We start from the raw sequence: 22,244 nt of genomic DNA on the forward strand, positions 1-22,244 counted from the left end.
TGCAGGAAAACGACTTCCAAGAATGATCATCCTTAAAATAATATATTTGTGATTTCTTGCCTGTTGAACACGGAATCATCTTTCAGATGCCTTTCTAAAGAAACTAGTGCTATTGGTTAGGACGTGCTAATGTTTATTTCCACAGATACGATCATTATCGATCTTTTAACAATAGATGCTCTGTATGTGCCACAAGTCGCAGGCAGAGTGTTTCCTTTCCTGGTACTTGCAGTTTTGAATTTGCTGATATGATCGCGCTGGATAGCAAGCATTTGTGTGGCACCTGATCGGTCTGGCGCCTGACGTCCTGGGGAAATATTACAGCAGTGGTTCCCAAACTTTTTTGACCTGTGGCTCCCCTGACCTAATCGGCAGTTGGCCGTGGCTCCCCACCATTTTTTTACCGGTGGGTGGGTGGGTGGCGTGTACCTCCTGTTATCTTCCTTAAAGTATTTGGGACGCAATGAAGGTATTATATTGGTTGGAATGCTTGAATTATTAATCTCATCCACTGGCTGCATCCCAATCCATCGTTTTTTTCCCCAACAGAGTACCTGGTCCCAAACCCTTATTTATGCTAGCTGCTGCTTTCGGTACCTTTTGGTACTGAGACCCGCTCTGAGAAAATGGAACATTGAGTTTGGTCTGTCGTAATCAGTATCCCCAGCCTTATTTTTACACTAAAAAGGTCTGTCCTTCCATCTGTGTGCCCATCTATATCCAAACATTCAACCATTTGCACACCTATCCACAATATATCCTTCCGTCCATCATTTCACTCATCCATCCCTCCATAGACCCTTTCACTCATCCATCCATTATTCATCTACCCACCCTTTCACCCCATCCATCTGTACAATCATCCATGCATCCACTCTTCCACCCAGCCATCCATTCACTTACTCATCCATCCACCCATTCACCCTTTCAGTCATTCATCCTCCCTTTCTCTCTCCATCCCCTTTTCACTTATCCATCCATCTACCCACCCATTTACTCATCCATTCATGAATCCATCCACTGATCCTATTACTCATCCATTCTTTCACTCATCAAACCATCCGTTCACTCATCCAGCCATCCGTTCTCTCATCCATCCACCCTTTCACTTCACTCATCTATCCATCCTTTTGTCCATCTACCCCCTTTCACTAACTCATCAATCCTTACATCCACCCTTTCACTCATCCATCCATTCACCATTTAACTTATCAATTCATCCATCCACCCATTCACTTGCCCATCATCTACCCTTTCATTCATCCACCCATCCATCCTTTCACACACCCATCCACCAATTCACTCGCCCATCAGCTGCCCTTTCACTCATCCATCCATCCTTTCACACACCCATCCACACTTTTACCCATCCTTCTACATTTGCACCCATAGATCTACCCTTCCACCCATACATCCATCTATTTACATTTTCTCTCATCCATACTTCCATTCATTCACTCATCCGTCCATCCTTTCTTTCATTATCTATCCATTCCCCCTTTCATTCATGCATTCATCCTTTCAGTAATCCATCCAGCCATTCCTTCACTTATTTACTCACCCACTTTTTCACATTATGAGCTGAGCCTTTGTTTGCAGAGTGGCAGGCAGAAGAGTCCCATCAAGAATGAACTAAAGCAAGGGGTGGGCTGGTGGAGAGTTCACTATGCCCCTGCACATAGGCAGACTGAAAACGTAGAAGTCATGCATGATGCACAGTGCCAGGATGTGAAGTTACTGTAACATGGTGTTGTTTCCGGAGCTTTAAGCGGTGTAAAAAAACTGGGGGGGGGGGGGTCTCTTCAAAGGGGGTGTTTGACGTAATTAAGAGCACAGCTTAAAATACCTAGGCTAAAAATATGCGCTTAGCATAGTGTTCTGCCTCACTGGTATTATGGTGTCTCTGTCATTGCATCCAGATATATAATACAGCAAGTATCATTACACCCCAACAAGCCAGGACTATTGGCTTTGTCAATGGTTGCTAGTTCCTTAAAAAAAAAAAAAGGAGCAACCATGGCTTTGTTGATACAATATTGAAAATACTTCCGTTCTAAAATGACAGGACAGCGAGAGGCCTGTTCTTTTAAACTTATTTTACAGGCTTCTATGAATGAAGTGCTTTCTAACGTTGCAGCGTGGGCGTTTTACTTTTTATGGTACAGAATGCCCTTCTGTACTCTGAGGCAGGAGGAGGCCGCCACATGGTGTCACACCCCCAGACTGCCCCATTGTCATTCAGTAAGTGGCAATCAGCGGCATACTGAATGACAATGGGCGGGAGGGGCTGCTCTCGTGCTCTTGGAGGAGTGCGAGGCGCCTCCAGCAGCAGGGGTGAGGCCTCTCACAGGGGAGCAGCGCTGCTCCTTGTGATGGCCAAAATTACAGATGGTGTGCGCGGCGCCCCTGGCACCTCCTTATGGCGCACCGGGGCGCCGCGGCGCACAGTTTGGGAACCACAGTATTACAGAGTGGGGTGATCGTGCATTCCTGCGGATCACCCCACAAAGAGCAAACATGGTTTGTAGGGAGAGTACCTGCCACGGTGACGCTCTGTGTGAGAAGTCGCAGAGACCCTCAGCTGCATGTGCTGTCGAGACATCACAGCTGACTTCTTCCTGAAACTAAAGCCTCTGGAGAAAAACTGTGTACAGAAACGCTTCCACAAAAGAGGCCCATTCCAAACTTGTTCATATAAGGGGTGTGCAGAATTTGTTTTTGAGTAACGACATGAAAATTATATAAAATTATGTGTAATTATGCGAAATGCAAATCTACTTTGCAGTAAAAATGATACCACGAAAAACATAAGCGAGCAATAGCCACTCATGTCTGGTTGGCTATTGCACACGCAGTAACATTGTGACGCAAATGGTGTGTAAATGCACAATGTGGCATAATTCTGGTAATTTACAGTAATATTGAAATGCTAAACTTCCAAAATTATACAGATTACACTTTAATATAAATTTCATCCAGGCCTACTTATTATCCACATTTGTCCCTCTGCAACACTGTTAGATGTGCAACATTTTATTGTAACTTGCTAAATGAATAAATGAATGATTTGAGCCTTGTATAGCGCAACTTAGCCCGTGGGCGTCAAGGCGCTGAAGATGGAGAGATATGTGTGGAGGGGGGAGGAGGTGCACCGGCTATAGGTAGACTTCACTGAAGAGCCAGGTCTTCAAGGCCTTCTGGAAGAGGGGAAAGGGGGATTGATCCTTGAGCTCCGCTGGAAGGGCGTTCCAAATACTTGGAACAAGGGAGAAAAAGGCCCTCCCGCCCCACCTTGCCTTAGTGATTCTGGCTACAGCAAGAAGATTTTTATTTGTTGAGCAGAGTGCCCTGCCGGGGACATAGAGGGAAACAAGAAATCTGATGTCTTCTGCCCCCGATCCATGCAGGGCACGATGGGTGAGGCACAGGGCCTGAAACTCAATCCTGGCTTGCATGGGGAGCCAGTGCAGATTTTTCCTAATGGAGGAGCCCGATGAGCGCCTTGGCGCGGCAGCAACGAACCTTGCAGCCGCGTTTTGCACTGTTTGGAGGCGCTGAACGAGTTGCTTGTTGATTCTTAGATATAGCACGTTGCAATAATCTAGTCTTGAGGATATGAGGGCTACCGTAACCTGTTTACGGGCTTCGATCGACAGATAGTGTGCAATTTTCCTCAAGATTCGCCGGACTCCACAACAAGTTGAGGCAGTCCTGCTGACCTGTCTGTCGAAGGAAAGTGAGGTGTCAAAGATTACACCTAGATTCCGGGCTGACTGAGAGGGCGTGGGGCAGGCACCGAGAACAGGAGGCCACCAGTCCATAGACCAGATCTCCTGCTTGCCTCCGAAGATGAGCACCTCCGTTTTGTCCCCGTTTAATTTGAGGTCATTTCTCACCATCCAGTTCGCAACCACTTCCATGCAGGCTCTAAAATTTAGGGCAGTGATGTCAATGGTTTGGGAGATGGAAACCATGATCTGGGTGTCGTCAGCATATGATAGGACTTCCAGACCAAAAGATCTAACCAGCCTGGCCAACGGTGTCACGTAGATATTGAAGAACGTGGGGCTCAGGGACGAGCCCTGAGGGACCCCACACTGCACAGGCTTGACCGGGAAAGATGGTCATCTAGCTTGACCCTCTGTTCGCGCTGGACCAAGAAAGATGTTAAGAGGCTAAGCGCTAAGCTATACCAGATAATTTAACAGGTGTCTCCAACTGGTCAGGAGTTCACAGACACCTTCAGAGTAGGTCACAGCCTTTTGTAAATTTCCCTTTTAAAGTTAAGGGAAGGCTGTGTTTATTTTGCATTATCATTAGGCAGTAGATAGCAGGGCCTGAAAATGTGCAGTGCTCAATCAGATTTAAGACTCAGGCTGGGGCACATAGGTGAAGATCTGGTGCAGTGAAGTATTTAACTCTTAAGTAAAAGTACTTGTCAACTCAGTATTGGAGCTTGAGAACAAAATGATGTTTCTGAATGTTTTCAAATGGTATAACATTAAAATAAAAAGTTACCTTAATGATTAAGTTAACAATTTTAAATTTCTCTGATTTCAAAATGTTGTGTTTAAAAACAGCAGGACTCTTGCCATATTAATAACTGAAAAATACAGTCTTTTTTAATTTAAATGGGAGAAATTTAGAGTGAAGAAAAATATGTATATGTAACAATAAGTCCTAATGTTTTTCTCCACTTTCAATTACGCCAGTTGTGTTCCAATTATGTCTTACTGCTGTATCAGGCATGTTTTTCACTTTAAATTCCTCCCATTTAAACAAATAGATGTATTTTTCTGTTATAAATGTGGCTCCATGTCTACAGGCTAATGGGTGCAAGATTACCTTCAGTTCTGCAAGACTTTTTAGTTTTAGTCCATTCCACAGACCTGTCATCTTGGGAAGGTTCTGCGTTGATATCTATTCTGAGGTGAGAAATCTGCGGTTAGAAGTATCCATCAGAAGAACAAGTTACTTACATTCAGGAAGGCACATTCTTGTGGACACTCTTATCTAACTGAAGATTTGTCACTGCCCTCTCACCTCCCTGTTTTGTGGAGTCCCAAGTTATGAATCTGCACATTGGTACTACCAATTGTTCACTCTCTATGTCTGAGGGCACTGAAAGAGACAAACAAGAAAGGGATGTCAGCAGGAAGGGGTGGTGCTTATATGTAAGGCAACATGGAGCTGCACTGTGCCGCCTACCAGCATGCAAGAGCACTGCTGGACCACATGTTCTCAAAATCATTCTGGTGGCTGGGGAGGAGTCTACAGTGAGAGATCTCCGGTTAGGTAGAGTATTGAACAGAAAGAGCATAAGTAACTTTATCGTTCATTTGGGGCCCCTTGTAAAGAACATTTAAACTTAAAACTTTTATGGTTGAAAAGCTTTTATTCGATATGCAAGATATCTTGAAAGCATACATACATATAAAAACAGCATTTCAAAACAGTAAATAGATATGTCAACATTTAGATACTAAGACAATAAAATAGGATTTAACCCTAGATAAATTAGCTAAAAAGTGAATTAAATTGAAATTGACAATCTCTTGCAGCGAATCAACCATGAACGTTTTAAGAACTTTTATAAATTACAGGCCATGTTGCCATAGAAGAAAGGCTAAATTGGTAGATGTTCATACATTTTGTTTGAGTTGATTGATTTCAGCAAAACCTTACGTTGATTTCAGTTTTTTAGGAGCGTTTTATGTTAGCTATACATTTTTTTATGCAGAATACTATAATCAATTTTTGGGTACAGTTATTAGCAAAGCATGCCCTGAGGAATTTAAATGACGGTGAGACATCGAGTTTATAGTGATACGAGACACCGTGTTTTTTTACTTCAATCTGTTTTGTAGTATATTAATGAATAGAGAAATGATTATGCAGACTTGATGTTTCACTTCATACAATGATTGTGGAAGAGACTTAAAGTCATAGAATTCAATGATTTTTATCGTTGGATATTACAGTTGTAGCCTGCATAGCGACAGTCCCCTGTTTCCACCTCTGGGCACAGGATTATAGGTTTAGTATTTCAGCTAGTTTAAGGCAACACTGATTTCGTATGCTGTGACTTTAGAGAACGGAGCTATTTCCAAGTATACGAAAATACATTTTCACCTGCTCCACTCCACCCCCCTCATATTGTTTCTCCGGACATTTCACCAATGGCCTAATAGGCTGACTGCTTAAAGTGACCTTAGCAAGTACCCTTATGGCAGGTATGAGTTATCATATGAAAGAAAGTATATTGTCTCAGCTCAAATGAAGTGAGTGCAATGCCATGCTCATTTCTGCCTGGAATTGTACTCACCTCACACCTTTTGTTAGCCCTGCCCTCAAGTGGATACCATTTTCAGGATAAGAGGAAATACTTCCTCAGGGCCGGTTACCAGCGACCATCTGTTACTGGAAAGAATCTGTAATACCTTTCCCCATCCAAAAGATAAATTAAGGAGACTCATTAGTGTCTTACCCTGCATGATGTTTGACCTAAGTGTTGGTAGGTATCAAATGAGATTTCATTTGAAGCTGAATTGGTTGAATTAGAAGACAAGTGGTGGAATCGGGAGACCAGGGAAAGCGCTCCACGGTGGAGAATGACTTTCACCATTTTAGATTTTTAATGCACGGAACTCTGGGATAGTTTAGGCTCAAAAATGTAGGTAGCCTGGAAAGGAATTGCATCACTTTGCTATAAATCTGCCATTTGTAAGCTTAGGAATGTTATTAGGATTAACTATAATTCATCATCAGAGACCTACTTGTTTGCCCTTTAACCACCTCTGCTTGACTTCTTCCAACCAAGATATCTGCCAGATGTTGAAGAATACAGAAGCTACCCAACATGCCTGCCAGAGATCAGAGAGAGATGCTTCCTATTCTGCTTGTACTTTGGTTTTGATATTTTTTTTGCTCCAGGACTGACAACACAAGTTTCCAACAGGACTTAAGGTTGTCAGGGTCCGGCCAGTGAGGCCCCATGTTAACAATACACAAATCAGTCAGGTTTTGGAATACAAAGTTATCTCTTCGATTATAGATCCGACAGCCCAGTGTCTTAGAACAGTTATCCATCACATTAGCCAGATTTCATATGCTGAGGCTGGGAAGAGCAAAGCTTCCTCATATGCTACAGACATATCTCAGAAACTGAGGCGGGTATCCTTTAGTTTGCAGGAATTTTAGGCTCAAGAATGAAAGCTGTACCTGGAGCTACAGAGATCGTACAGGGGTATACTCAGCCGCAGCCCGTGCAGGTAAAAGCGGCGGGGCCTGGTAGGGGTAGGATTTCGACAGAAGACAAGGGGAAATTAAATAAATAAATAATGTTCCCTCGTTGTCGTCTGTCGAAATCCCTCCCCACACGGCCCCACCGCTCTTACCTACACGGCTGTGTATACTTCAGCCAGTAGTGACGCCACCCATGCGATCCATGCATGCCTTCCTTATCAAGAAGTGCTATTGTGCTTTTGCGGGCTGAGACTAGCTTGACTCTTGTAAAAGTCTGACTTTTTAATCGTAGTTACAGAGCAACCTTTGTCCCTGTTCCTTGCACGGAGCGAGTGGCCTACTGACCTCACCCTCTTAAAATCTGCCAAAGACCGGCCTTATGTGGCCAGGCCCCTTTCAACACATTGTGTTCCTTGCTACCTCGAGTATGGGGTATAGTTAGGTGGTACTATGTGCCAGTGGAATGTATGCACTGTGTTTCTTAGTCAATGGAATCCATTTTGAATTGCCTCTACAAGCATGCTGTTCAAATGGAGGCTCTAGGTAGCCTGCCAGGCTAGCATTAAGCCTTTGTGTGGCAGCAGACTCAAAGCTTGAGAGGTAGGGTTGCTTTAGATGACAGAAGTGACGGGCTGCTGTGCCCTGCTTTTTGTTCCTTCCTGTAGCACTTTCCTTAAATTAGATGAATGGCGTAGGAGTGGGGTGTTTTGAGGCAGCAGTCCCATCTGAAGTACAGGTTTAGCCTTGGTTAGAGATGCAGTTCTGAAACAATTGATGTTTGTCAGGTTTGCAGCCTCCTCTCCTCTTTGTGAGGGTGTTGTGGGTTTCACCAGGAGGCACGGAGGGCAACCACCATCACCTCTTGCTACCTGACGACACGTTTGAAAAAAGAGGGATACACAAATTGAGGGAACCACCTATAACCAGCTATAGCTCAGTACAAGTGGGATGCATAAACCATGTCTGAGAAAGGAGTGTAAGAGATGACCTGAAACTGCCAGTCAGTGTTTCAAGCCTTCTGTATGACCGTTGTAGGAAAAACCCAACCGGATGTTGGTGAAACTTGTGACCACCAGGCCGGTTGTCGCCGAAAGTTAGCCTGTCATGGGTGAATGGACATCACCTGAAGAAGTCTGCGGCTATCAAATGTAAGAAGCTGTGGGTCTTACTTGATAAATGAGTGTGCCTAGCTTTCTGAAAGATAGGCGCTGGGGGTATTCCTGCAGGAGTATGCACAGAGGAGGAAGATCAGCTGTAGCTTACTGTAAGAAGAGCAGGCCAGAAAAGCAGACTGACTTATGAATTACATTTCAACTTGCACCAATTACGTGGCAGGTGCCGCTCTGAGATGTGGTGACCTGCCCTTGGTTACCCACTTAATGGGCTAGAGACATTTCTCAGCCCTCTTCCTTGCCTGCGAGCTATCGTAGTGGTGCCCATCATGGAAAACAGACACATTGCAGGAGCTGACTCTAGTCTGACTTAGTAGGTTTCCTTGTGTACTATGCTCCAGGCAAATTAGGCAGAGAAGTGCAACCAGATCCTGAGGTTGTGGCTGAGAACCGAACTGTGCTTAAGAATCATATGACACCAAAAGGAGACAACCTACTGCCATCTGCAGTTGTCGCTGCAACTCGACTGTCCTGGCACTGCTTTGTGCACCCTGTGACCTTCCACCTACCCCTCCCGCTTCACTGTGCCTGAGATCCTGGAGTGCTGGCTTCTGGGACCAAGTTTGAACCCCTAAGAACTCTTCTTAACTTGCTTCAAAATCCTTGCGTGGACTGCCCACCTTTGTTCGGAGGGATGTTTTGCTTTGGATCTGAGCCGCATCGTGAACTGCCACTGCTCTGCTGTACAGCTGTGACCTCTCTGGAACAGCCACTCTTGCCTGAAGGAACGTAGAGCTAGATGCCGACTTGAAATCGATGAAGAGGACCTCGTGATTGGGGTTCTGCAACAGAACTCCTGGTGGAAACACCGGGCGTGAGCGCCTCGAGCCTATGTGAGGCTGAACACATTATCCTTTGATTGAGAAAGCCACTAGATTAGTACACATGCACTGAAGACTGAGCTACAGTCCCAGACTCTGGGAGCCTGCATATGTCCAGTGTTTCACTTTCAGTTGTTTATCATTCTCTCCTGTACAATTGTATTAGTAGAACCCATATACCTTGACCAAATTGAGTAGTTGGTGTAATAAAGTACGTTCTCTTTTTACAAAAACAAGGCACTGACTGGACAATCTTTGAGTGATAATGTGTTGACTGTTCGGAGTATCTAACCCCATACCACCTCGCTTAGGAAGCCTCGAAGTGCTTATCAAATTATGTAAGAGCCAAGTGTTAAAGAGTGTCTTTAAACCCATGTGCATGTCATCTTGTGCATAAAATCAAAGGGTGTATTTACATTGGCCTCTAGCATGATGAACTGAGGCACTGGAGATCCCACACTCAGCTGCCTGAGGGCTTGATGGGCTACTGGATAGCATACATATGAGAGTGAGTAGAGACATTCTTAGCTTTTCTAGCATTTGTTGCTCCTTCATACTGCTATCTCCTTGCCTTGTGGAGGGAGAACTGCATCCCCTTTTTATTTAAATGTAGATCTAGCAATAGACAAAGACCCAGTGAGTGAAAAACAAATGTATACTGGCAGTCTTTGTTTTGTTTATGTGGAACATGATGAGAGCAAAAAGGCACTATAATAGTTTAGATGAGCTGCAGCTGCAACAATTTGACTGACCTAGTGAAGGCTGGGCTGGCTTTGGATGAATATCCGGAGGATCACCTCTAGAAGGAGAATCCATGCCACAACCCAGATTGCTGTCTATCACTGTCCTCCCTGGTCAGGAAAGGTACAAGAGTTGGAGAAGACTAAGCATGGGCGGAAAATCCGTTTCGCTCGCGGATTTTGCGGATTTTCGGGAAATCCGCAATCCGCGAGATTCGCGAATCTCCCGCAAAATCCGCAAATCCGCGAGCAGCGGATTTTGCTCGCACTGCTCACACTGTTCGCGTGAGTTCGCGGCTTCCCAGTACAACTTCGCGCCCCGCGAATAAGTGCTAAATTGCAGAAATACGATCTTAGCAAAACTGAAACTACTTGCCAGGTTCAAAAGTTCAGGCTCATCATTAGTAGCCATTTCCTGTAGTGCTTCCTGAGGGGCCCCTCCAGAGTTAAGTTGCCAGTTGCAACTATTATGTGACCCTGCTCTGAACCTCAGAATAGTTACACATATGCCACAAAGGTCCTGAATTACAGCTAAGGGAGACAAGCAGGAGCCAGGCTGGAAGTTAAAATCCATTAATGAGCCCCTAATTCATTATTGTCAGTTGGGGCAGGGCAGGTGTTGTAACTAATTTTGCAACAATGAAAGCACTTAGCAAGTGCAAAAGATCACTAATCAGGGCGCACTAAGGAAGCAGGTGCCAGCTAAAAAAATATTCTGTGACACATTAATCAGCCCCAAATTAATTCAGGTCACTTGAGGCAGGGAAGGTGTGCTTTGCTCTGCCGAAAATAATGTACACTGGACAACCAGAGGGTGTGGTGATGAAACAGAGGGTGGCATGGGTGGGCCAGAGGGTGGCATGAGTAGTCAGAGAGTGGCAGTGGTGACAGAGAGTGGCAGTGATGAAGAAGAGTGTCCCAAACAGGCTGGACACGTAGAAACAACAAGTTCGCAAAACTTGCGACCCGACAGGTAAGTTCGCAAATTGCGAAATTGTAAAAACCCTCGCGAACTGGCAGAAACACGGGCGAACACAAAAAAAAAAAAATTCGCGGGAATTTGCGGATTTTGCGGATTGCGAATCCGCAAATCCGCAAAATTCGCGAACGCGAGATCCGCAAAATTCGCCCATGCTTAGAGAAGACAGACTGACAGAGCTTCTCCTTCCTACTCACTGCACTCTTTTCCCTGCATAAAGTCAAAATGAATTCACAGCCTACGCTGACGACACTCAGCTTGTTCTGACTCTTGACAAGAATCATTCCAACGCAGAGCAAGTACTTAAAGACTGTCTGTCAGCGACCTTCAAATGGATGTCTCTCAACCATCTAAAATGTAATTCATCTATACTGAGATCATCCCTTTTGGTCCTAACAACTCCTTCTCCCCTCAAGATTGGTGGCCCGATAAAGCTGAACCCCCTCCTAACACTATCAATGCTGCCCGAAACCTGGGCATAAAGTTTAACAATACCCTCACATTCAATCAGCAGGCCAAAGAAGTAGCAGGAACATGCTTCGGCATCATTAGAAGCCTCAGAAAATTCTTTGACTTCCTCCCTCTGAGTGCCAGACGTACGGTAGCTGCAGCCCTCATAACATCAAGGTTGGACTATTGCAACAGGCTCTTTGCAGGACCAAACAAATCTGCCCTGCATAAACTCCAAATGGTCCAACACGCAGCTACCAGACTGGTCCTCAGACTACCTAGGAAATCTTCAGCCTCCACAGCCCTGAACACACTACACTGGCTTCCAATACATAAGCGCATCCTGTTTAAGGTTCTCACCATCACCTACAGAGCCTTTTACCATCACGGCCCACTTTACTTGCGCAAATACTTTAGACAATACCAACCCTCACGATCTCTTAGGTCTTCCACTGCTAACCTGCTGTACGTCCCCAGGTTCAAAATGACAACCAGAGGAGGTAAATCCATTGCAGTCATTGGAGCGAAAGCCTGGAACAAGGTACCCCCATGTCTGCGTCAATCCACTACCGAACTAAAATTTAGAAAGCTTTTAAAAACTTGGATCTTCTCCCTGCCCAACTCAGAATGCATGAGGCACCTAGGATATGCTGCGTAGCCAGGTAGCCTCCTACCTCTCTTTCTGCCTTTCTGCCTTTATGGAATTCAAGTGCCAAGATACTCCTTGGAGTGGTAGTATACAAGTGCCATCTCACATCACATCACAGAGTTGAGCATTGCCGGAACAAGCAAGCCTTGGTAACTTGAAATAAATGCCGGTTGTGCACATTGGCAGCCACTGGAATAAATCAAGCACAGCCTATTGAAATGAAGGAAAATCCCTTATCCCGGTTGATGGAACCAGCTTTTCCTTCTGCTGATTGCACAGACGAATGAGTCCAAGTCGGCTAGAGAAATGAATATTTTCAGCTTCTTAAATCTCCATTTGGGATGTCTACATCAAAAACAGAGCTGTTGTGGCAGTCCTTTGTGTTGCCATCTGTTCCTTAAATTTCTTACTCATCCCTACTTCCCCTACCCACTTCCGCCTTCTTGCTCCCAGAGGCAGCTGCTTTGTGCCCCCGGAGTTCGAGAGTTTTCCATTCATACTGGGATGTGTATTCCAGTCACCGTGTGTCTATCAGACAAACAGGTTTTAATCCTGTGTGCTGTCAGGCAGCACAAAGTACCCTTTTAAAAGTTGTTTTTACACTGCTTTTTTCAAAAATCTACTATCATCATAGAGTTAGATTGTAATAAGTGAATTGAATTACTCTACTACCATTTCCACGGACTGAGTTCTGAAAATCAATTTGTATTCCTAATCAGACTTACTCATGTTAAAAGTAGTTTGACCTACAAAGTGACAAATATCTTTTGACATCTGTTAACTGTGGGGCATACCTTTTAATTATGTGGTAGTGTAACTTTTATCCATTAAGCACCCAATCAGTCAATCGATCAAATGCTTGTAAAGTGCGGCTACTCACCGTAAGGGTCTCATGGTGCTTAGGGGTGGAGGGGTGGGGAGGGGGAGACGGTGGAGTTGCTGATTCATCTAGGCACTGGTTCAATCGAAGAGCCAGGTCTTGAGGTCCTTCCTGAATTAGGGCAGCAACCGTTATTTCCTGAAATGGAGAGGCAGGGTGTACCAGGCCTTGGCGGCGAGGTAGGAGAAGGATCTTCCTCTGGCCCTGGTCTTACAAATCTGTGGAGGGTTACCAGGGCCCTATTGAGCAGAGCGAGGTGTCTGGTGGGTGCGTGGAATGAGAGGTGGTGGTTGAGGCATGCAGCTCCCGTGTCTTGGAGCGTTTTGTAGGCGTGTGTGAGGAGCTTGAAGATGACCCTTTTGTTGACTGGGAGCCAATGGAGTTCTCTCAGGTGTTCAGTGATGTGGCTGTGGTGCGGGATGTTGAGGACGAGTCTGGCTGAGGTGTTTTAAATGCTTCAGTTTCTTGAGAAGTTACACGCGTAGAGTGCGTTGCTCTTGTTGTCGTCGAGTCTGCTGCTGATGAACGTGTGGGTGACCATCTTTCTGGACTCGGTGGGGATCCACCTGAAAATGTTTTGAAGCAGGCGAAGTGCATGAAAGCAGGATGAAGAGACAGCGTTGATCTGGCAGTTCATGGTGAGAGAGGAGTCCAGTATGATGCTGAGGTTTCGTGAGTGGTACATGGGTGTGTGGCATGTTCCTAGTGTGGCGGGCCACCAAGAGTCATAAAAGCGGAGGGGGTGGGGCCCAGGATGAGAAGTTCAGTTTTGTCTGAGTTGAGCTTGAGGCAGATTTCTCGCATCCATGTGGCGATGGCCTTCACCCCATTGTAGAAGTTGCTCCTGGCGACTGTGGGTTCATTGGTGAGTGAGAGGATCAGCTGGGTGTCGTTGACGTAGGAGACAATGTTGAGTCCAAGGTTCCTGACAATGGCTGTGAGCAGGGCCATGTCGAGGTTGAAGAGGATGGGGCTCTGGGAGGCACCCTCCAGCTGATCTCTGTGAATTCTGAGAGGAACAGTGGTAGCCTGACTCTCTGCGTTTGACCAGTGACGAAGAAGCGGATCCACTCCAGGGCTTTATCGTCGATGCCAACGTCGTGGAGTCTTGTGCATAGGGTCGTGGGAGACAGTGTCGAAGGCGGCCGAGAGGTCCAGGTGGATGAGGCTTCTGTTGTGCCTTGGTTGAGCCTCGGTCGAGGAGGAAGCGCATGTAGTCTGTAGCAGCGTGGAGGATAGTCTTGGTGCTCTAGTTGCTTCAGAAGCTTGATTGGGAGAGTTCTAGGACGTGGTTGACTTCAATGAACTCAGCTAGTTGGGTGTTGATAGCGTTCTCTATGGCCTTGGCTGGGAAGAGGAGCATGGAGATGGGTCTGAAGTTTTTTAAGTCTGTCGAGTTGGCGGTGGGCTTTTTCAGCAGGGGGTTGATCTGTGCGTGTTTCCAATCTTCAGGGAAGATGGAGGTCTCGATGGAGCAGTTGATGGTGCAGCGGAGCTCATGTGTGATAGAGCTGGTAGCTCTGTGGAAATGTGGTGCAGGCAGGGGTTCGAGGGGGCTCCAGAGTGGATGCTCATCATGATCCTGAGGGTGTTGTCTGTGTTGAAAGGTTCCAGTTGAGCAGGATCTGGTGGGGTGCAGCGTCGTTGTGTGCGGTGGTGGTGGGTGTGGTGGGAGGGTCTTCGGTGTCGATGCTGTCGTAGATCTGCTTGATCTTGTGCTGAAAGAAGGTGCTGAGCTTGTTGCCTAGGTCTTGGGAGAGTGGGATGTCTGTAGTCTTGGTGTTGTGCTTGGCGAACTCCTTGACTACAGACAAAGAATTCCTTGCTGTTGTGCGCGTTGGCATTAATTCTTTCTTGAGGGGCCTTTTACTTTGTTGTTTTGAGGAGGATGTGGTATGTGGTGATGGCGGATTTGATGGCTGCATGGGCTTCTGTTTTGTTGCTCCTCCATCTCTTCTCGAGCCGCCTGCAGGTGTGCCTAGACTCCTTAAGGGCGGGAGTGAACCAACTTGCTTTCTTAGAGTGTTGCTTGCTGGGGGCATTCTTTAGGGGAGTCTTGGAAGAGTTTGAGATCCATCGGTGGAGGTTTCGTGCTGAGGCGTTGGCATCTGTGGCTATCGGCAGAGGGCTTTTGCTGAGGGAGGTGGTGAGATGTTCTTCGGTGACCTTATTCCAGCTTCTGCAGGGGAGGTGGTGGGCGTGGTGGTGTACGGTGGGTTTGGTGAAGGAGAAGTAGATGCAGCAGTTGTCAGCCCTGGAGAGCCTGCAGGAGTGGCTGGAGGTAATGTTGTCACAAGCGAAGAAGATGGAGTCGAGCGTGTTTCCTGCCGAGTGGGTTGGAGAGGTGACTAGTTGCTTGAGTCCTGCGGTGGTGATGTTCTCAAGTAGGTATACAGTGTTCTGGTCTTTGGGGTTGTCCAAGTGAAAATTGAGGTCAACTAGTAGGATGTAGTCAATATATGCGAGAGCTTGGGGTGCAATGAAATCGAGGACGGCATCGCTTAAGGGTGGACAGGGAGTGGGCGGTCTGTAGATGAGGGTAATGCAGAGGGTGGTGTTCGGGTTGGTCTGGATCTGGAAGTGGAGGTGCTCCATGCTGGTCGCCTAAATAGGTGGTCAGTCGGAGGGTGTTTTTGTGAACAATGGCGATGCCTCCCCATGGTCGGTAAGTGTGGTCCTTGCAAATGATCCTTTAGCCGTAGGGGATGACTGTGGTGATGTCCGGGACTGAGCTGGGATTCATCCAGGTTTCCGTGAGGAAGGCGATTTCGGGGGAGACGGAGTCGAGTAGGTACCATATCTCTACGGTGTGTTTGCGGAGCGAGAGAGTATTGGGTAGTATACAGCTGAGGCGGCGGGGTCTGGTCTTAGTCTGTTGAGTGATGGAAGGTGCTGGGGTGCGGTGGTGGGTTATGGTGCGGTGGCAGTGGCGGCAGGAGAAGGGGCCATGGGTGTCGTTTGATGCCACGAGGCATGGAGGGTGCTGGTGTCGTAGCAGTGGAGGGTCCGAGGACCAGGGTCCATGGCGCAGGGTGCAGTCCAGGCGCAGGCAGGCTTACCATTGGCGCGCCTTCGGTACAGCAGGAGCGTGGCTACTATTAAGTATTGTGCAGGGGAGAGCTGGGAGGTGGGAAACGCGGGGAGCAGGAAAGTGGCACTGGAGGAGTTCAGGTTGCAGGGGTTCGCAGTGGTCGGGAACAGCAGAGAAGAAAATGCCCAAAAGTGTCAGAAAGACCCTAGTGACAACAGGGCACAATAAAAAAGTGTAAAAAGGACACTGAAATGGAGGCAGAGAGAGAAGAAGCAGAAAGAAGGCTAAGCAGAGAGCCAGGTTGCAGGGCAGCAGCCGAACAGAGACGCTCTACCACTGGACCACCAGGGATGAGGCACAGGCGGGAGCCTGCGGGTGGAGGAGGGTCAGCCGCAGATATAGGGGCAGCAGCTACCAGGCGGAGCTGTGCATGGAAGGGAGCAGCTTACTGACGAGATCCGTGGATTGCATGTATTGGGCCCTATTGGGTTTGCAAGGCACACCTCTGAGTGACTTAGTTAACCTCATCCGTGCTGCCCCGATTTATCGCTGGTGCTGGGCCCTAATGAAAGCGGGCGTGGTCATGACGGAACGGTTCCGTCATGAGCACAGCTCAACCGATGCTCATGACGGAACCGTTCCGTCATGAGCATCGAAAGGGTTAATGTGTAAAAATAGGTTTTCTTACAAATGGCCCTGTAGCCGGTTTAAAATGCAGGCAAATAGACCACTATGCGAATCTCAGCTGCCAAATCTGTCAATCAATTTACATAGTTCTTACTGTCTCAGACTTCTCATCACAACCCAGAGATACTGTATCATTTTTCTGCCCTAAATGCTAAATTACATTTGGTGGATCCATGGCTCCTCAGGAAATGGGCGTTATATGCTGCTTGCATCGTTTTGCTTGTGTCGTACTGTCCATGATCAAAGTTAGTTTACACAGATCTTACTGACTGCGGCCTGTGGTAATTTACCTATGGTTCACCTAATCTGGGAAAATAACTAGTCTCTTGGGAGATAGATGTTCTGGCTAAAGCACTATTCTGAATGGAAAGTTTTAGAGGCAACAAAACATGTCACAGTACATTAAAATGCACCCAGTAGTGCCCCAATAAATGTAAATGAAAAAAGAATTGGTGACCAATACGGGCGTATTAGTCACTGCGCTGTTTATGAAGGAGACGCATTGGGCCTGATGTATACAAAAAAGTTAGAAATTGACTCCTTTGCGTCAAAGAATTCCAGGAATACTACTGGGAAGCTGCAGCCGTTGCAGCTTCCAGGAGTACTCACATGCATATCTGTTCTTGAGTGTTACAATTCTACATGTATGCTTGTATAAATATAAAATTCACATAGCTTGTATTTTTTTGTTTTTTTCTACACTGGATGTGATTTTACTCCCTCCCTTGACAGAAGTATCCAACCCTATCCAAAGTCTATTTTTGCCTGCCAGACGTTTCTGAATATCTACTTCATGTTAGCATCTGACCTCAACCGCAGTACTCCCTTGTGGGCAGATTTACTAACGTGATAGTGTGTCATATTGTTGTATTTTTTTACCGTTGAATACATTTATTTCCTTGTGCAAGTACATGCTTTGTGAACTACAAACATGCATTTTTTTTATATTTTACTTTATTTTTAAGGTGCAACCTCTTAATAAAAAAAAACATCCCACAGTTCTGGATTTATGGATGTATGACGTAGTGAAAAAATAACTATGAGAAATGCCTTAAGAAAAAGTAATGGATCCAGGTGCCATTCACATCGCTCTGAACACACTGGGCTTCCTCTAAATGAACCCGTGAGGTGCCAAACTCCATGAGCCTGTAGGATACATCCTACACAAGAAAGATCACAAGACCCTCAAAACAGACACGGATACATCCTAAACAAGAAAGTTCACAAGGACACCAAAACTGCCATCTACATAGAGATGGCCAGGCGAGTCTGTGGTGCACTCTGCCGCGTCCCACCCTTCTTTCCTCTGAATGAGGCAAACTAAGATCACAGGAGCAGTGGATCACGGCTGATGTTCACTGACATGATCCAACCCTCGGCCACCATGTTCCTGAAAGAAGCAGGAGAGTCATTCCAACCCTGAGGATGAGGAACGAGGAGGAAGAAGCGTATTCGTTTGTTCCTTGAAGCAAAGGCTGAGGTTGAAGATTGCCCCTCGAGTATGAACACTTTTAGAAGGGTTGGACAGAGGACCCGGGCAAGACTCACCAGCCCGCTGACAGCACAGGGGCATTTTTGTTCAAGCTCAGAACTCCATGTTGGCTCCTTTCAGGCACAAAGATTTGACCTTCATGAGACAGCTATGGCCTCTTGCAGGTCCTGAAGCAGACCTGGTAAAGCAATGCATTAAGCGCAGCCACCTATACATTGAAAACAACTGGACTTGAGGCTGACCCCAGGGGAGCTCTCAGGTGAGGTCTAGCTGCTGCCTGAAACAATCGGCACTCGAAAGTGTTGGTCTTTGCTCACCTGTCCCTGGTGAGACTCTTGTGTGGACACCTTTGTGTATACTGCCCTCAATGACACAACAGGTGAACACCCATGCACAGCATAGCACCTCCGAGCTCCTTCCTTACTTGGAAAGACTGTCTGGTCAATCTAACTAGCGGTCCCACTCTCATGGAGTCCTGGGGAAATGCCCCTCCTGCTCCTGTCCCAAACGTCACTGCCCAGTGTGTCTCCCAAGCTCAGCAGATGCCTGCAGGGAAGTCTGGGGGGACTTTCCCTCTGTCCCCGGGATGGAGACCGTGATTTTTCGAGCAATGTCACCTAATCTTAAACGATGCTTGCTAGCTTTTGAGGCGTGAAATATGGAAATCCGACTACCAGCAATAAAACCACAGTGCAATTGTATATTATTTCCCCTCTCCAAGTCCCAGGTCCTCCTAATCCTCTGCCTTTAAATGACGGCCCTGGTTCGCCAGGTCCTTGCATCAAACGAGTCCTCCGAGGTCTGCTCCGCCATAAGCCGCAGCGCTGTCAAGGGGGAGGCGGGTTTACAGCCTTGCATTGTCGAAGGCTGCTGAGTCCAGAGCGATCCGTGCTCGGCTCCTTTGAATCCATTTTTATCAGCGCGCTGCAGGTGCCCATCTGTCTGTGTTTCATTGTTCGCCATTGTCAGACAGCAAAGACCCCCGCAGAATGTAAATCACATGTAAGGCGTCATACAAGCCCGGCCATGGCATTCTTATCCCAAGCGAGCAGCCATTGTTCTACAAGGTTGGCGAGTCATAACTTCTGCACCTTTGTCGATGGATCAGGAAGTGGGTCTTATCTCAAGCAAGCAAGGCCATGATATTCTAAACAAGCACTGGCAAAACCAGTATGACTCACCTTCTAGACCTTTTAGAGTTCAGTAATTTTATTGCCATTTAAATAACCAAAGTACAGCACAAAGATGCAAAGGCCTTGCGTCAAATAAGATGTAGTCCTAGTAAAAAATAATTCATTATATTACAGTACATAGAAAAAAATATGTGTAATAATGCATCATCTTACCAAAGGACGACATAATGCATAAAACGTAGAAGACAGACATAAGTGGCACAGAAAAATAAATAAAGAAATCTGGTAAAAACAATAAGGTTTAGGGCTGTGTGCCTTTAACCCTTTCCATGTCACGGTGGATGTGTGCCATCCGAATTGCGCACGCGTGAAATTTGACCGCACCGGGCAGGGGTTAATAATTCCTTATAATAGAGCTGTTAGACCTGGCACTATTGGCATGGGTCTCCCTTCCATTTTTGCTGTTGCCTCATGTATGTTTGCTGGTGGTAGATGCTTTGGGCACCGTGCCACTGCTATCCAGGGCCACAGTGCAAGTGCTCCCTATTGTAAATTGATGTATTAATCAGTGTTCCATGTTTGGCTATTTGGTTTACTTGTCAGACCGTAGTCTAGTGCACTGAGTGCGCCCAGGTCGTGTAAGTCCAAATGTTGCTGGTGGGCTTGCAGCACTGGTTGTGCCACCAACAGAAGCAACCTTTTAAAGTTTGTCTAAGGTCTGCTATTGCAGAGCCTGCGTGCAGTCTGGTAGGGCCATGCTGACTGGGCAAGTGCACCCACTTGCCAGTCCCTAAACCTTCCCTTTTCTTCATATCAGTCACCCCTATGGTAGGCCCAAGGACAGGGTGCATTGTAAGTATAAGGTAGGACAAGCCCTGGTGTGTGTGGCATGTCCTAATAGTGAATTACAGCCATTTTCGTTTTTCACTATTGCAGGCTACCTGTTCTCCATAGGCCAGAATGGGCTGTTAGAATATTACATGTTTATAATCCTAACGGACTCAGAGAACATGGTCGAAATTTGAGTTTAGTATGCCTGAACTCAGAATGATAAAATACATCTTTTAGTGAAGTTGGTTTTAACATTTTGTGTTTGCAAATACCACTTTTAGAAAGTAGGAATTTGCTTGTCTAACCATTCAAACCTGCCTCTGCTAGGTTGTGTATTCCTTTGTCTGGTTTTGTGAGTGACAGGGCTGGGGGATTCCAAGAGACAGGCTGAGTCACCCAGTGGTGAATAGAGAGATCTGCATCTAGATGGGAGGGAGGAGTTGCACCTGAACCTTGAATAGGGCTGTGCCTGCCTTCCACAATACTGGCTCCACCTCCTGGGGAGCGGCTGATGTCTCTGCCCTGCACACTAAAAGAAGAGAAGGAGTCCTGTAAACAAAGTGCTCCAGGACTGTACTTGCGTTCCACAATGCTGGCTCCACCTCCTGTGGGGCGTCTGATGTGCTTGCCCTGCACTGTGAAAGGAAAGGAGAAGTCTGGTAAACAGAGTGCTTCAGAACTGGTTTGAACTGGGCAAAGGCCCCTCTCCCCTCAGAGAAAAAATGATTTTGGGGTATAAATATTGGGACCCTGATCCCATGAAATTAGATCACTTTTGGACTACAAGAAGAAACCTTTAGTGAGGAGAGGAACCTGAAGAAACTGAGGAGAGACTATTCCCAAGCTGAAGTGCTCCTTGGGGGATTGGCCTGCAGTGGTTGCCTTACTGCTAAAGGAAGGAGAAAGGAACTTTGTGGACTTTGCTTTCAACTTGTAAAGGATCTCCAAGGGCTTGGAAAAGAGCTTGCCTTCTGCTGAAGTCTCAGGGACAACAGACTTCACCCCCCCAGCTCCCTACAGTTCTTTAGAAGTCCCTGCTGCTGGTTTGGGCCTTCTGAGGGACTGCGTGTCGCAAGGGGCTGGAAGCGCGACTCAACAAGAAGAAACGTGTCGCCGTCGCTGTGCCTGCCGTCGCAACTCTGAAGGAGGGTGTCGCCGCTCGAACTGTCGCACTGCACCGCATCAGAGAGAAACGTGCCGCAACGAAGAGGAAGCGTGTCGCTGCTGCTGCCGTCGGAACTCCGAAGGAGGGTGTCGCCGCTCTAGCTGTCGCATTGCACAGCTTCGAGAGAAGTCTCGCAACTAGGTCGGAGCGTGTTGCCTTTGCAGTGCCTGCCATCGCAACTCCAAGGGAGGGTGTCGCCGCTGGAACTGTCGCACTGTACTGCATCGAAGAAGAGCACCTCGCATCCACGAGAAGCGCGCCACCGTCGAAGCTGCTGCCGTCGCATCGGAGATGTCGCCGCTGTAGTTGTCCCATCGAACGGAAGCTTCACGCATCGTGGGAGAAGGGTGTCGCCGCTGGAGCGGCTGCCGTCGCATCGTCAGGGTGTCACCGCTGCAGTCCACGCATCGAACCGAGAACTTCTCGCATCCCCGAGAAGCGCGACACATCTGGAAGATTTTTGTCTTTATTTCTTTGCACCTGAACTTTGGCGCATTTCCGTCGCTGCGACATTGCTTGTCGTGGAAGCGCACCGCAACCCAAGGTACATTGACGCAAAGTAAGTCCCATGAATACAGTAAAGATAACAGCAAGTGTATAGGCTATAATGTTTACATTATCCTGGTAATGAAGCAAATTTGTCTACGTAGCGCCAGATAGTAGAGGATATCTGATGGAAGGACCTTCTTTTTGAGTGTGAATTATGGGCACTTCTTAAAAATAGGACCCACGCCCACCAAGTGTGGATGAAAGGTTTCCATTCTGATTAAATAACCAACACAGCAACCGAAAGGAGTAGGTCTAGAAGAGCCATATCATTACAGCTTAAGGACCTTTAAGTGGATTAGAGAGTAGGGGCGGATCAGCACAGGAGGGAGAGAACAGCACTGGGTGCTGAGGGGAGCAGAAGCACACCAGGGAACACAGCTACAAGGAGCAGGGAGAAACACACAGGAGAGCTGTACCCTA

The 22,244-nt window shown here is 46.9% G+C and overlaps 1 protein-coding gene across 2 annotated transcripts in view; it reads left to right on the top strand.

Moving 5' to 3' along the window:
- The window catches only part of ZNF385C (zinc finger protein 385C), a 720,374-nt gene that overhangs the window by 554,673 nt on the left and 143,457 nt on the right, over window positions 1–22,244 (top strand). The window lies entirely within an intron of this gene.

The sequence above is a fragment of the Lissotriton vulgaris genome, chromosome 5 (genome assembly GCF_964263255.1).
Source record: "Lissotriton vulgaris chromosome 5, aLisVul1.2, whole genome shotgun sequence".
NCBI lineage: Eukaryota > Metazoa > Chordata > Amphibia > Caudata > Salamandridae > Lissotriton > Lissotriton vulgaris.